We start from the raw sequence: 15,100 nt of genomic DNA, 5'->3' as shown, positions 1-15,100 counted from the left end.
CTCCTTTAGGTACCACCCCTGCTCCCTTGATCCTTCCCTTCTTGACATAGCACCCAGCACAGCTTTAGAACTTCAGGACAGTACCCACAAGTGCACAGTGTCTGGGCTCCCATACCTCCCAGAACATCAGCTGCCTCCATCACTCATTCATGGACTCCACTCCACGGAGGCTGTATCCATCAGTAGGGCAAAGGCTGTCTTCATGCCTTTTACATTCTAATAGCTAGAGGCAGGTGATAAATGAAGTTTCAAGTTGTGATCAATTCTGTGAATGAACTAAACAGGATGACTTGAGAAGGTAATGGGAGAATTATTTACTGATAGTGTGGTCAGGGTAGGCCTTTGGAGGAGGTCAGTTTGGGGGAAAAAATGAATGATGAGTCAGCAAGAAGGGCTGGGGGAGGAGTGTTCCAGGCAAGAGGAGAATAAGTGCCAAGACCCTGACTTCATGTGACTGAAAATGTGTCTAGAATTATAGATCAGAGATTTTCCTTCTCCTCATGGCCTTCCTCATCCTCCTCTCCATCCTCTTCCTCTGCTTCATCCTTGTTCTTCATCTCCTTTCTCTGAATGACAGAGCCATCCTGTGACGTAATCAGGGAAATGGGAATTAGGACCTAGGTTGTAGATACAGAGAAACTGAGGCCCCAGTCACTTAGTGGAAAGTGAAAGTGAAAGTCACTCAGTCGTGTCCGACTCTTTGTGACCCCATGGACTATACAGTCCATGGAATTCTCCAGGCCAAACTACTGGAGTGGGTATCCTTTCCCTTCTCCAGGGGATCTTCCCAACTCAGGGATTGAACCCAGGTCTCCCAAATTGCAGGTGGATTCTTTACCAGCTGAGCCACAAGGGAAGCCCATGGAAATGGGGCTCAAAACCAGGTCTCCTGAGCCCTGGCTCAGAGACCGAATCTCAGGCCCACTGAGAACCTGCTCGTCCTTCTGCTCATAACTCCAGAGTTTCTGTCACCTGAACCACGTGATGGACCATCTCTGGGAGCTGAACTGGGGCCAGGTGGGCCACCAGTGTTCCCACATACAAGCAGAACTACCTAGAGAGGAAGCAAGAGGTCCGAGCTCTGGAAACAGATGGGGAGACTCTGTCAATTTGACTTCTAGCAAGAGGGAAGGCAACCAAGCAGAAAGTTAAGTAAATAGAAGCAGTGCCAAGAAACATGCCCTCAGGCCTCACATCAGAAGCAGTGTCAGGATCTTAGCGGTTCAGATCTCCAAGGCTGTAAATCCTGAGTGGGCCTTGCAAGTGAAAAAAAATAAATAAATAAGTTTTGTATGTGGGAACTTGAGGGCCTGGGGGAGACCAGGTCCCCTTGGAATAATTATGAGTAAACTAGAAAGAGAGATGATAATTTCCAATATTTCTCAGCAGACACTGGGCAAAACACTTATGTTCATTATCTCTTTTAAACTTCACTTAATATACACACTTAGCTAGGATATTAGTTTTCCATTATTGCTATAATAAATTATCACAAACTTGGTGACTTAAAACACACATTTATGACTTTACATTTCTGGAGATCAGGGGTCCTAAAATCAAGGTCTTGGCAGGGCTGTGTTCCTTCTGAAGGCCTGAGAGGAGAATCTGTGTCCATGCCTTTTCCAGTTTCTAGAGGCCAGCTGCCTTGCTTGGCCTGTGGCCTGTTCTCCGTCCTCCAAGCACATCTTTCCAACCTCTGTTTCTGGTGTTGCATCTCCTTTTTCTGACTTTGACCCTCTCACCTCCCTCTTATAGAGACTCTTGTGATTACATTGGGCCCACCCAGATAATCTAGGATAATCTTCCCATCTCCAAAGCCTAACTTCACCTGCAAAGTTGGTCCCTTTGGCCATATTTATAGTTACAGGAATAAGAACATGGACTTCTTTGGAGGGGGGGAGGGGGCATTATTTTGTCCACCATAGGGAGGTATAATTGCTTCCCAGGTGGCATTAGTGGTAAAGAACCCACCTGCCAGTGTAGAAGATGCAGAAGACTCGGGTTCAGTCCCTGGGTTGGGAAGAACCCCTGGAGGAGGAAAAGACAACCCACTCCAGTATTCTTACCTGGAGAATCTCATGGACAGAGGATCCTGGCAGACTACAGTCCATGGGCTTGCAAGGAGTCAGAAATGACTGAAGCGACTTAGCATGCATGCAGGGAGGTGCAATTACCATTCCCATTCCAAAGATGAGGAAAGAAAGGTTCAGAAAATTAAATAGCTTCCTCAAAGTCCCACTGTTGTAAAGCTAGGAATCTACACAAGTAGCTTAACTCCAGACCCCAGCTCTCTGTCACTTCCCTAATCACAACCCTGCCTGTGCCATGTTCTTAGTGAGGCTCCCTCCCTTCCCCCATCTGCCCCAAGCCCACCCAACCTGTGAGCTCAGGCTGAATCTTTGTTAGTCTTTCAAAGTTTAAAGCTGATAGGGCCCTTCAGCTCTATCCAGGCCTACTCCTCCTTGTATGGCTGGGGAAATGGAGGACTGTAGAGCCCAAGGTCACAGTATAGAAAGCTAGGCTTAGAGCCCTGGTCTCTAGGCCCAAGCAGAGGCCAACTCTGGCTGCTCCAAGTCTCTGGAGGCAGGGACTGTGCCACCTGATCCCTTTGGACTTAAGATTATGTATCAAAACTCTGACATGCACCATTTGTGCATCTGGCTGAAGGTCAAGGCTGCCGAACTAAGACAGCCTGGGCACAGGGAGACTGACTCAGCCTGTCTTCCTGTTACTGTATCTTTCCCTGGGCCGGCCCTCCCATTGGCTGAAGGGCACAAAGAGCCCATTGTTCTCTGGTCGTTGGTCCCCTGGGCAGAGTGGCCGATGACCAGGGCAAGGCCAAAGGGAGAGGAGGGTGGAATTTCATGTCAGCACCCTCTGCACTCTCAACACTCCCACCAGCCAATTGTCCCTCAGCTCTCTACAGTTCACAAAGGACTTTTATTCCCATATCTTAGGGAGCAGCACAGTTAGTCCCTCAGATAGAAAAGTAAGGATTCACTCAGCACATTCAGGGCTTGAACAGACAGAATGTTCTGCTCATGGTCACCCAGATGGCCCAGGTGAAGCTGAAATGACCACTCCAAACTGGTCTGAGGCTCTTTCTACTAACCAGCTGCCTCTCTCTGGGTTCAAGGGAGAGATTACTGAGGCATCTCCTTCTCCACTGAGGGGGCAAAGCATTCACCATATGTTGGCTGCACTTCCTCGAGTTGACACAAACTACCACCCCCCACCAATGAACACTGTTTGAGTTGCAGTTAGGTTCTGCCCTTAGTAGGACTCTGCGGTCCTACCTGTAGTCTATCCTTGAATGGCCTATCCTTTCTCTGCACTTCGATTTTCTTGTCTTATTAAATAAGCATGATTATACTTCTGACCCTCCTGAGGACAAAGTCAGTGTTAGATTCAAGAGAGAGTAGGTTTCAGAGAGTGAGTTAACAAGAGCAAAGTTGAAAGGCCCAACTTTGGAGTCAGATCTCTGGGCCTGGATCCTGTGACAAGTGACTTAATTCTAAAACTCTGGGCAGGGACTCCCCTGGTGGTCTAGTGGTTAAGAGTCTGCATTTCCACCGCAGGGTGTGAAGGTTCAAGCCCTGGTCAGGGAATTTAAGATCCCGCAGACTGTGAGGTACAGCCAAAAATTAAGGAAAAAAAAACCACAGTAAAACTTGGGGCATAGTATTTCAGCTCCAACCTCAGTTTTCTCAACTGTAATGATACAATCCACACCCCCTCCCAGCCCCCTGCCTTTATGAGGATCTTGTAAGGATTAAATGAAATTACATATGTATTGTGTTTGGCTCACTGTTTCATATCCTGCACTATCAAGAAATATGAACTATCTTATCATTAGAGCATTAAAAATTTCCCAAAGCGTGTTCACATACTATTAGTCCTCAGATAAAAAGGCGGAAACTTGGGTCAAATGGGTTTGGGAAGTGTGGCATCAGCCACCTTCCTCATGGCTATTCCTGAGGCACAAGACAGTGTTAAAGTCTCTGAAAAGTTCTGCAGGAAATAAACCTTTCTTTTTTTTTTCTTTTTTTGGTCTGTTTGTTTAAGCTGTGCCATATGGCATTCAGGATCTTATTTCCCCGACCAGGGAAAACCTTTATGTGTCCCTCAGAACTCAGTGTCCATGAAAATGCCTTTGAGGGATGTCTGTTGGATCCAATGTCCTTGCCCAGGAAGGTGAAGTAACTTGTTCTGGGTCATGAGGCCAGTGAATGGTAGACCCGGGGCTTGACCCAAGCTCATGAATTCTTTGGCATAGTGCTCTATTAAAGCATGCTGAGGAAAGGCCTCCTGCTAGAGATATAGACAGGTCATCATCAAGTTGCTCAGTCGTGTCCAACTTTGTGACCCCGTGGTCCGCCAGGCTCCTCTGTCCATGGGATTCTCCAGGCAAGAATACTGGAGTGGGTGGCCATTTCCTTCAAGGGATCTTCCACTGCAGGTAGATTCTTTACCATCTGAGCCACCAGGGAAGCCCAGAAATGTAGACAAATTCTCTCTAAATGTCAAAGATTCGTGTACAGAGTAGACAGACTTTTACTCTTTCTTTGAGGTCCTGTATCCATGACTGAGGATGCCAGGCTCCCTCCGGCCTGAGCTATGTCCCCGTAGCCCTGGGTGGGGTTGGAGGAGCTCGACGATGGATTAGTTCTGCCTCCTCCCATCCCTGGCCCTGTAACACTCCAGCTGCTGGTCTGGATCCAGGGAACACTCACACGCAGGCACCAATTTTCTCCTGAAACCCCACACGCCTGGAAATCTTTTCTGAAGGAGGGGGAAAGCCCAATAACCCAGTCCGGCAACGTGGCAGATCTTACATGTTCCCTGACGTGGCCCACAAACCGAGCCTCTCTTCAGTTTTAGCTGCTGTGGACCCGGGGGTAATGACAGCCCCGCCAGTCCAGCGACGTGGCAACCGGTGCTGTGACTCAGCTGACCTGGGAGACAGCCTAGAGCCTCCATCCTTCTTTTCTGGGTCTCAGGAGATGGGGGACACAGAAGGGAGATCTGGATTAACCAGTTACCAATTAACCCCTTACCCCTGTCTCCAAGTCTCTTTTCACCCACCATTGCCTGGCAGACTCACTCTCTTCTGGGGCTGATCCAGTAGGTCATCTCTCCCCAGTCCTGGCTTCATTTCTCAGACAGCAGCTTCTTGTAATGAATCTTCGAGACTTTCGACACCAGTGACGTTCACACAGGCTTCTATGGGAGTTTCATAGAGGAGCCTTAAGGAGACAGAAAGAAAGCCAAAGGGGCAGATCTCCAGATTCCCAGTCCATCTCTGCCTTCAACCAGAGCAGAACTACATTAAAAAAAAAAAATTATTGGAGTACAGTTGATTTACAGTGTTGTGTTAGTTTTAGGTGTACAGCAAAGTGAATCAGTTGTACATAAATATATCTCCTTTGTTTTTTTTAGATACTTTTCCCATATGGGCCGTTACAGAATACTGAGTACTCTGTACTCTGTACCGAGTAGAGTTCCTTGTGCAACACAGCAGGTCCTTGTTAGTTACCTAGAGCAGAACTACTTTTACCTGTCTGACATATCAGGCTTTTGCCTAAGATTTCATTACTTAAGAAAAAAATTGAAATGCACGAGTTTATTTTTAGCCTACTGGCTTTACCGGTGAAGAAAAAAATGAGCAAAGAGAGAGAGAGAGCAATCTGTCCCAAGACACAGAGTATCACAAACTCACAAGCTGTACCCGGCCCCGTGGGAAAGGGAAGAGCTCCATGAGCCAAGTGTGAGCCCCGGACAATGTCAGACCCACTCCCCGGAAGCTTGAAGTCTCCTCACCCCAGGTAGGCAGCCATGAGGAAGGGGCTCCATCCACCTGCCTGGTACAACCCTGGAGGAGAAACCAGGGTTACCAGGGAGACAGGGTCATCATCTTTGGGGGCAGGCAGGTGACAGGTGTGAGAAGTTCCTCTAGGCAATGTGCTGGATCTAGCAGGGGGAGGGAGGGTGGGGGTGGGGGGGCTTGATCAACCTGGAGAGAACATGACCCACCAGAGGCTCTCAGATCCCTTACCCCCTTTTTAAATGTTTCTCTTTCAAACAAAATCCATCTGCTGGAGGTGTCTCTTATCAGCCACCATTCTCACAGTTTTATTGATGGGAGCTGGGGCTGGTCCACCTTTCCCGAAGGTCCCTCTTCTGTATCCTTCTGGGAGAAAGACCAATGTCTTACTTTCTGGTTATGAAAACTTTAAAGAGACCTAGCCTTGTGCTTCCTTCTCTCTGCTAATCTCTCCCTCTTCTCCATCTTCTCATTTCCCATCTTCCTTTTTTTTTTTTTTTATCTGAACCCTTTCTTTTTCTGTTCTTTCCATCTTTTCATTTATTTGGCTGCAGCAGGTCTTGATTGCAACATGTGAACTCTTAGCTGCAGCATGTGGGATCTCATTCCCCTGCAGTGGGAGTGCAGCGGCTTTGCCACTGGAGCACCAGGTAGTCCCCTTCCCATCTTTCTGAAGAGACCAGTGGACCAGGAATCAAGGCGCCTGAGTTCCTTACTCCATAAATGACTTAGGCAAGTCATCTCCCCTCTCTGGGCACTTGGCTCATTTGTAAAATGAGGCTGTTGGGTTAGGTCACAATTTCCAAATGGTGGGGGTGAGGACCAAGGTGAGGGGGCTCAGGTTCTTTCCTTAGAACCCCCCAAGGCAGCTGTTGTTAGGCTATTTTAATCAGCTTCTGCAGCTAAATAACTCTTGAAAATCACTATGTCATTTAATTCAAGGCCTTGCAGACTTTCAGTTCAGTGTTTCCTCTTCTTTCTCTACTGTCTCCTGTGTCTCTCCCTCCCCCAGATCCTCAGGTTTTCTAGTGGAGCCTTGTGATTCTCCAGGGTGGCAACCCTGAATCTGTCCTGCTGTCTCTTGGGAGGCCAGACTTTGCACTTTGACTTGCAATGTGGGAGAAGGAATCATTTCTTTCCTGAAACCCCAGAACTGTAAGGGCCCCACCCCAGAGCCATGAGGAGCCGGAGCTAGCCACCCATCTTGGCCCCCGGTCCCAGCACCGAGATCTCCACCCCTTGCCCTCCCCCACTAAACGGCCCACTTCCCAGCCTTATCCCAAGTTGGATTATTCTCCTGATTCAGACATTTTTGTGGTGTGAAATCATCCCCGCCCCAGCCAGCTGAAGCCAGGAGCTCGCTCCAGCCCACAGCAGCTGGCCGGCCCTCCCTTCTCCTGCCACGTCTCACACCCTCAGCTCCTTTGCTCCAGGGGCTCAGAATTTCCATCTGATGTCCTTCCAAGGCTAAAGAGAAATTCAGACAGAGTGGCAGGGGCATGGCTGCTTGGTCCCTTCCCTGCAGCTCCTGTGTGGGTGCTGGCACAGCGTGGCTGACTCCCAGGTCAAGGCGATTAAGATGGGTTTGTGAGATCCAGACAGAGGGACAGAGTCCAAGAAAGACAGAAAAACAGGCTCAGACAGAGAAGAGAAAGACACTGACCGAGCATGCCACGATCAAGAGAGAAGCAAAGGTGAGGAAAGAGGGGAAAAGGCACACACAGAGAAACAAATGTGGAGAAATCGACCCAAACTCAGCAACAAGACCAGAGGGTGACTGCATATCCTCTTGATGTCAGACTAAAGCCTGGACTAACACACCCATCCAGGGACCACCTTCTCTAGGAAATGTACTGTTGTTTGACTTGTTTACTATTGATTAGGGGGCCTGGCTCTGAAGTTACATATTAATCCATAGATTTCTGTCCAGTTAAAGGAAGGGTGGAGGAGGCTCCAGAGGCTGGAGCTTTAATGCCTTGTAGGACATGAACCAGTTTTGTATATGACCTAGCAGACTCTCCAGTTTTCCTTCAGTGCTATGTAGACATGGTCTCTCTTTGAACTCTCCTGGAATCAGCTTTACCAGCCCGCTATTCCCTCATGAACAGGTTAAATAAATCATTGGCATGCACCCATTTTTTATTTTTATGAAAGTTTTTAACTTAAAAAAAAAAAACTGGTTTTGACAGGAGAAGCAAAAAATAGAATGAGACAGATAAGGAAAGAGTGAGAGGCAGAAAGAGAAAGGGAAGGGGGGGGACACTGAGAGATCAGGAGGAAAAAGCAACACAGAGAAACAGAAAGAGATAAAGGCAGAGATGGGACTTCTCTGGTGGTCCAGTGGTTAGGACTCAGGGCTTTCTCTGCTGGGGCCCAGGTTCAATCCCTGGCTGGGAAACCAAGATCCTGCAAGCCACGTGGCATGGCCAAAAGAAAAAAGAGATAAAGGCAGAGGAACTGAGACCCAGTTAAACCCATACACAAAGTCAGAGAGAGAGAGAGAGAGAGGAGAGCTAATAGCAGAGCACAGGGTCAGCCATGCATACTCACAAAACCATAAATAGTGGTGGCTTCTGGAGAGGGGATGGATTGAGTGGAAACGGAGGTGAGAGGTACTTTATACCAACTTCTTATTACTTCCCTAGTGCATTTTTTATGAACATATAATTGCCTGTTGTTTTGTGCTTTTAAAACAGACACAGAGGGCAAGGCAAAAAGACAGTGTGAGAGAAAAAGAAACCACCAAAGAGAGATGGATGGCATTAAGAGCAGCACAAGTAGGGAAGGTGAGACTTGATGGAAGGCCGTGGAGGCAGGACCGAGAATGGTTCGCACATGCTCCTGCGCTCACTGAGCCTGGAGCCCTGTGGGCTGGGTGTGGAGCTGTCAGAAGTCTGTGTGGGAGGCGGGCAGTGAGCCGGAAGAAGCGGAGAAGAGGCAGACATGGAGGAGGGGACGAGCAGGAACAAACACATCCAGGGCAGGTCGAGGGACAAACAGGAGCTGAGGCCAGGCCTCCTCCCTCCTCCCAGAACCCAGGCACCCAGGCCTGAAGGGAGGTACCTTTCAGAGATGTTGTGGGGTCCAGGAGATAGAGGATGGGGGAGCCTCCCAGAGATGCTTCTCCAGGGCATGGAATGTGCCCTGAGAGCTGCCAGGCCCACAGGCAACCACCTCTGGTACATCAGCCTCATAAGGAGAAGCAGACTGAGGCCCTGTCAGTTTATGAAAGGACATAACTCAGGCCCAGGCAGGAGGAGAGACTTGTTCAAGATCACATGGTTAATCTGTATATCATCAGGAGGAGGAGCCAAGTCTATGACTCCCTCTTTGATGCTTTTTTCCATTCTTGCCTCACCACTCTCCATTTTCCACAGAGCAACTAGAATGGCTCTTTTAAAATGCATATCACTTTGTGTCCCTTCCCTGCTGGAAACCCTTGCAGAATTCTCTCCCCCAGTGCCATTTGCTAGCTAATGAGATGCATGGCACTTCTGAGAAGGATCCTTTCAGGAGTTTGACTCAGCTGGGTAGTCCATCTCTCTTTTAAAATATCAAATTATACAGGTAGGGGCTCTACCCTGCCCACCCACTGCAACTTTGGCCAAGGTGATGTACATCCTAGAGGCAGCTCTTCTTGTGGCTCAATCCAAATGTCTTATGTGTAATGTCCTCAGTAGGCTCTTGACATGGGCTCTCTCCTTGGATCCCTATTGGCACGTAGAGTAGACTTAGCTGGCCCTCTTCATCCCTTCTCCTTCCCAAGGTGGTGAAGTTCTATCATGAGGTAGACACTCATTCTTGGTGGGATGAAAAAGGACTCCAAAGGACAGGGTTGTTATTTGAAGTCATACTTAGATTTGGCATGCAGAAGTCCATCTTTTTGCCTTTCCTTCCTTCCTTCTTCCTGCTGCCTGGAATGAAGGCATAATGGCTAGAGCACCAGCAGCTATATTGGACCACAAAATTACCTCAAGAATGGAAGCCATTAGCTAAGGGGATGGAGAAGAAAGAAAGAGCCTGGGGTCTGATGACCAAAGAGCTGCCATAACAACCCTGGACACACTACCTCCAGCCATCTGATCTCAGCTCAGTGAATTCCTAAGAGAAGCCTTCACTAACCACCTAATCTCATGGTTGGGTGGTAACATTGACTCAATGGACATGAGTTTGAGCAAACTCCAGGAAATAGTGAACGTCAGGGAAGCCTGGTGTGCTGCAGTCCATGGGGTCGAAAAAGTCGGGCACAACTGAGCTACTGAACAACAACAACCCACCCCTAATCTCCAGTCACTCTGTCATCCACCCTGGGGGGATTTTCTTTCTTATCACAGGATAAATTTACTTGTGCTTATTCATGGGCTTGTTCTCTATCTCCCTCTCCCTCAGGATCTAAGCGTTGCATGAGCAGGGATGTTGCATGAGCAGGGATGTTGCATGAGCAGGGATCTTGCATGTCTTGGTCACTGGTACAGCACTTGTGTTTCACACAATGCCTACATTTCTTCAACAGAGATGGTTTTTCCTTTTTCAATAACTCACCATATGAATTTTATGTTTTTCTTATTACAATTTTTAGAAAGTCACTCTTAGTAGGTGCAATGATTAGGTTTAAGGAATAATGATACAATTTTTAAGAAACTTACACTAATGAATCTTAAGGCTCACTGAAACTTCATTTGCTTTTTTTTTTTTTAATTTTATTTATTTATTTTTTGGCTGCATCATGAGGCGTGTGGGAATCTTACTTCCCCAACCAGGGATCAAACCCACGCCCCCTGCACTGGATACCACTGGACCACCAGGGAAGTCCCTATGCATTTTTAAATTGAATGCTGTGTTAGATTCAAGTGTAGAGCAGAGACGCAGTGTGCTGGGGATTCAGGAGGAGAACATGCTGTTGCAGGGGTCCAGGGAATAACAGTGAGGGTGGAAATGTGGAAGCACAGTTGAGAGCCAGCTCTAGAGTACCATGAAGAGACTCTTGAACACGAATCTGATGATGTCACTCCCCTACCTAAACACTTCATTCCCCCACAGAATACCCTTCAAGCTCCTTAAGGCAGGTTGAGTCCCTGCATAGCCTGGCCCCTGCCTACCCTCCAGCCTCATCTCTCAACACTTCCTATACGGTTCCTCCCCACCCAACACAACACACATTCTAATAAACTGACCCTCTGTAACTGCTCTGGGACACCAGGATCTCTTGAACCTATGGCTGCCTTTGTGTATCCTCATTCTCCACCAAGTTCTCTATAGACTTGAACTGCTCATTCCTACCCTCCTCTAGTGCTCAGCCTAGACATGGCTTCCTCTGGAAAGCTTCTCTGATTCCAGAGAACTAGCTTAGGTACCTCCCCTACAGGCTGTGTAATCGTTTTTTCATCTCTCCTTCACACTCTACTGTTTCCTGGGCCAGGGAGTGACGCCTTGTTCTTCATTGTGCCCCAGCGTTTGCTCCGCGCCCCACCCAGAGGGGGCGCTCCGTCACTCATTTGAGTGAATGGGATTATACCAAGAGGAGGATGGGAAAGATAAAGCAAGAGGGCTGACTCCGTTTACAAGGGTCTCTTACGTCTCTTCCACCCCAGACTCATAACAGCTTTCTGGCTCCCCGTCCTTGGAGAGTTCTCTGAGGTCCACACTCAGCCCTCAGGCTGTAAGTCCGAGCCAGGTGGGGCTTGGACTGAATACAGGTGGGGATTCTTCCACCCCTTCTGGTCCTTCTCCGGTCTCCAACCTAGAGTTTCAGCCCCAAGGACGCGCAGCATCCACCTTCCCTCAACAGCTCAGCTGGTCAGAGAAGAAGAATGAAGGCCTTATGCTCCCAGGGTGAGCAGCCAAGGGAGCGGGTCTGGAGTAGGGGTGGGGATGGGGCAGGACAGGGGAAGGGGGGAAGGCCCCGGGCACGGGGGGTGGGCGAGAGTGAGGGGTGGGGTGGGGATGGGCGAAAGTGGGGGTGGCGGGGAGGAGGGGGGGGGGCAAGGATCTACTTCAGGAGCTCTCAGAGCCCTTCACCCGTGACCTCCCAGGGCCTCTCCTCTCTAATGAAAAGCATCGTTTCCCCTAATGTTTCTCAGCAACTCTCAAAGGTCCAGAGAAAGGCAGCCAGGGATGGCCAGGAGAGAGAGGAGATTATCTTTTAAAACACGGGGATGGGAGGTAGAGGGTAGGGAGAGGGGGACAGTGGGTCATCCTGACCAGGGTTTTCCAGATTCAGGCATAAGGCACCACCTTCACCACCCATGCGGTATCCTCCTGAATCCTATCCTCTTATTTGCTTTATTTAAGCTTATTTTTTAAAGCTTAGATCCATTTAATTTTTTAATATATATTTTTACTTATTTGACTGTGTCAGGTCTTAGTTCCTGCATGCAGGATCTTTAGTTTCAGCATGCGAACTCTTAGTTATGGCACGTGGGATCTAGTTCCCTGACCAAGGATGGAACCCAGGCCCCCTGCTTTGGGAGTCTCAGTCACTGGACCACCAGTCCCAAATGCATTTCATTTAAATGAAAGCTTGTAAAACTTAAACGGAAAAGTATCCCTGGCTGTGCCAGTTGTGTCCTGCTTGCCCCGGGATCCACTCCCCAGCCTTCCGCATCTGCACACCTCAGTGGGCACCCAGGGCCTGTTTCCACTTGGGAGGGGCCAGTGGGGAGCACAGTAGGAGACTGGGAAGAGCAGGAAGAAGAGTGAGACTGATGTGTTAATTTGCCTCAGCTCCTTCCCTGGGGGATCACAGCAAACTGACTCTGTCCCTCAACCCAGGGGCCCAGCTCCCATCCAAGGCTCCCTTCTTGTTCTTGTAGCCATCTCTCCCGTCGCCTCCTCAGGTCTCAAGCTATTGCTGGGCATGGGGACCTGCACCATCGCTGTGGCTTACCTACATGGGCCCACATCTGTATAAATAGCCCCTTGATTAAATTCTCAGATTACCCATTTTGAAAGTGCCATCTGTTTCCTGCCAGAAACCGGACTGATAAACTTGTCATAAACAGAAAGCAATTGACACAGTGCTAAGAAGATGATGTTAAATTCTAACTCAGTCTAAAAAGGAATGAGGAACATTTTTTTTTTTCTTTTCTTTTTTTTTTTTGACCATGCTGCCTGGCATGTGGGACAGTAGTTCCCTGACCAGGGATCAAGCCAGAGTCTCCTACATTGGAAGCACAGAGTCTTAAACAGTGGACTGCCAGGAAAAGTCCCTGGTAATTTCTATATAATGCTATAAAACAACCTCCAGGACATATTAGGTTAAAACAAGAACAACAACCAAACAACAACAACAAAAAAAACCAAGGTGCCAAACAGTGTTTAGAGTGCAAGAGACAAATGAAAATGTGTATACGTGTTTGCTTATATTTTCAAAGAGAAATGAATGAAAGATAAACCAAAACTTAACAGAAATGTTTTCCTTCAGTTCAGTTCAGTTCGTTCGCTCAGTCATGTCTGACTCTTTGCGACCCCATGAATCGCAGCACACCAGGCCTCCCTGTCCATCTCCAACTCCCGGAGTTTACTCAAACTCATGTCCATTGAGTTGGTGATGCCATCCAGCCATCTCGTCCTCTGTCGTCCCCTTCTCCTCCTGCCCCCAACCCCTCCCAGTATCAGGGTCTTTTCCAGTGAGTCAACTCTTCGCATGAGGTGGCCAAAGTATTGGAGTTTCAGCTTCAGCATCAGTCCTTCCAATGAACACCCAGGACTGATCTCCTTTAGGATGGACTGGTTGAATCTCCTTGCTGTCCAAGGGACTCTCAAGAGTCCTCTCCAACACCACAGTTCAAAAGCATCAATTTTTCGGTGCTCAGCTTTCTTCACAGTCCAACTCTCACATCCATACATGACCACTGGAAAAACCATAGCCTTGACTAGACGGACCTTTGTTGGCAAAGTAATGTCTCTGCTTTTTAATATGCTGTCTAAGTTGGTCATAACTTTCCTTCCAAGGAGTAAGTGTCTTTTAATTTCATTGCTGCAATCACAATCTGCAGTGATTTTGGAGCCCAAAAAAATAAAGTCTGACACTTTAGATAATCTGGAAAATTTGAACACAGACTGGGTATTGAATGATACTAAGGAATTACTTTTAAAAAAAAAAAATTATTTATTTTCACTTGGACTGCTTTACAATGTTGTTTTGGTTTCTCCCATACATCAGTATGAATCAGTCATAGGTATACATGTCCCCTCCACTGTCTCCCCATCTATTTCCCATGGAGTGATGGGACCAGATGCCATGATCTTAGTTTTCTGAATGTTGAGCTTTAAGCCAACTTTTTCACTCTCCTCTTTCACTTTCATCAAGAGGCTTTTTAGTTCCTCTTCATGTTTTCCTTAAGGAGAGAGAAAAAGGCAAAAACTAGCTTTCTGAATATACCTTGTTATATAATTCTAAATTTGGAACTATTAAATGTTTTACATAATTTAAAATGTGCTGTGCATGCATGCTCAGTTGTGTCCAACTCTTTTTGACCCTATGGACTGTACTCTGCTAGGCTCCTTTGCCCAGGGAATTTTCCAAGCAAGAATACTGGGGTGGTTTGCCATTTCCTTCTCCAGGGGATCTTCCCGACCCAGGGATCAAACCTGTGCCTCCTATATCTCTTGCACTGGCAGAAGGATTCTTTACCACTGCGCCACCTGAGAAGCCCTAATTTAAAATGCTAAATTGTATCAAAGAGATAAGTAAATTATAAAAAGGAAAAGATACAGGAGCAACTGAACCTCATTGTATATCAAGTTGGAGGCATAACCATCCTGAGAATCATTATTTCAAGTAAATTTAATAGTATTTTGGCTGTTCATCCTTAATAAGATATATACTTGGGGGGAAAAGATGTATTCCACAGACTTAATTTTAGTACTGATATTATCCAGATATTATTATCTGGATACAGTAGGTAAAGAAATTATATGTGGTAAAGGAATCATATTGATATCGTTAGCACTCAACATCTGGATCCTAAGAGATAAAATTTTTTTTAATAAAAAATGAAAATGCTGGGAATTTAGAGCCCTGAGCACATCACTTTTCTTTCCTTGTCTTTGCCAACACCCTTAGAAGCAGCCAATCAGCTGCATCATCCTCCTTCATTTCACTGAGATGCTCTATGACAGCAAATACTTGATCACTTAGAGCCTTGGCTTCTCTAGGTACTTGGTTATGAGAATCTATGGCTGATAGTTTATTTGTTTGTTTATGACTGCCCTGGTTCTTTGTTGCTGTGTCAGGGCTTTCTCTAGTTGCAGTGAGCAGGGCTTTCTCTAGTG

At 47.3% G+C, this 15,100-nt stretch overlaps 1 long non-coding RNA gene across 2 annotated transcripts in view; it reads left to right on the top strand.

The window, feature by feature from the left end:
* Positions 1 to 5,629: 5,629 nt before the first annotated feature.
* Positions 5,630 to 15,100, top strand: part of LOC122439672 — a 51,872-nt gene continuing 42,401 nt past the window's right edge. For both annotated transcript variants that reach the window (XR_006268959.1, XR_006268958.1), the window contains exon 1: positions 5,630 to 5,825. This is a non-coding gene — a long non-coding RNA (uncharacterized LOC122439672). The remainder of the gene's footprint in view (positions 5,826 to 15,100) is intronic.

This window comes from Cervus canadensis, chromosome 4 (assembly GCF_019320065.1).
Source record: "Cervus canadensis isolate Bull #8, Minnesota chromosome 4, ASM1932006v1, whole genome shotgun sequence".
NCBI classification, from domain to species: Eukaryota; Metazoa; Chordata; class Mammalia; order Artiodactyla; family Cervidae; genus Cervus; species Cervus canadensis.
This window is presented reverse-complemented; position numbering and strand designations above follow the sequence as displayed.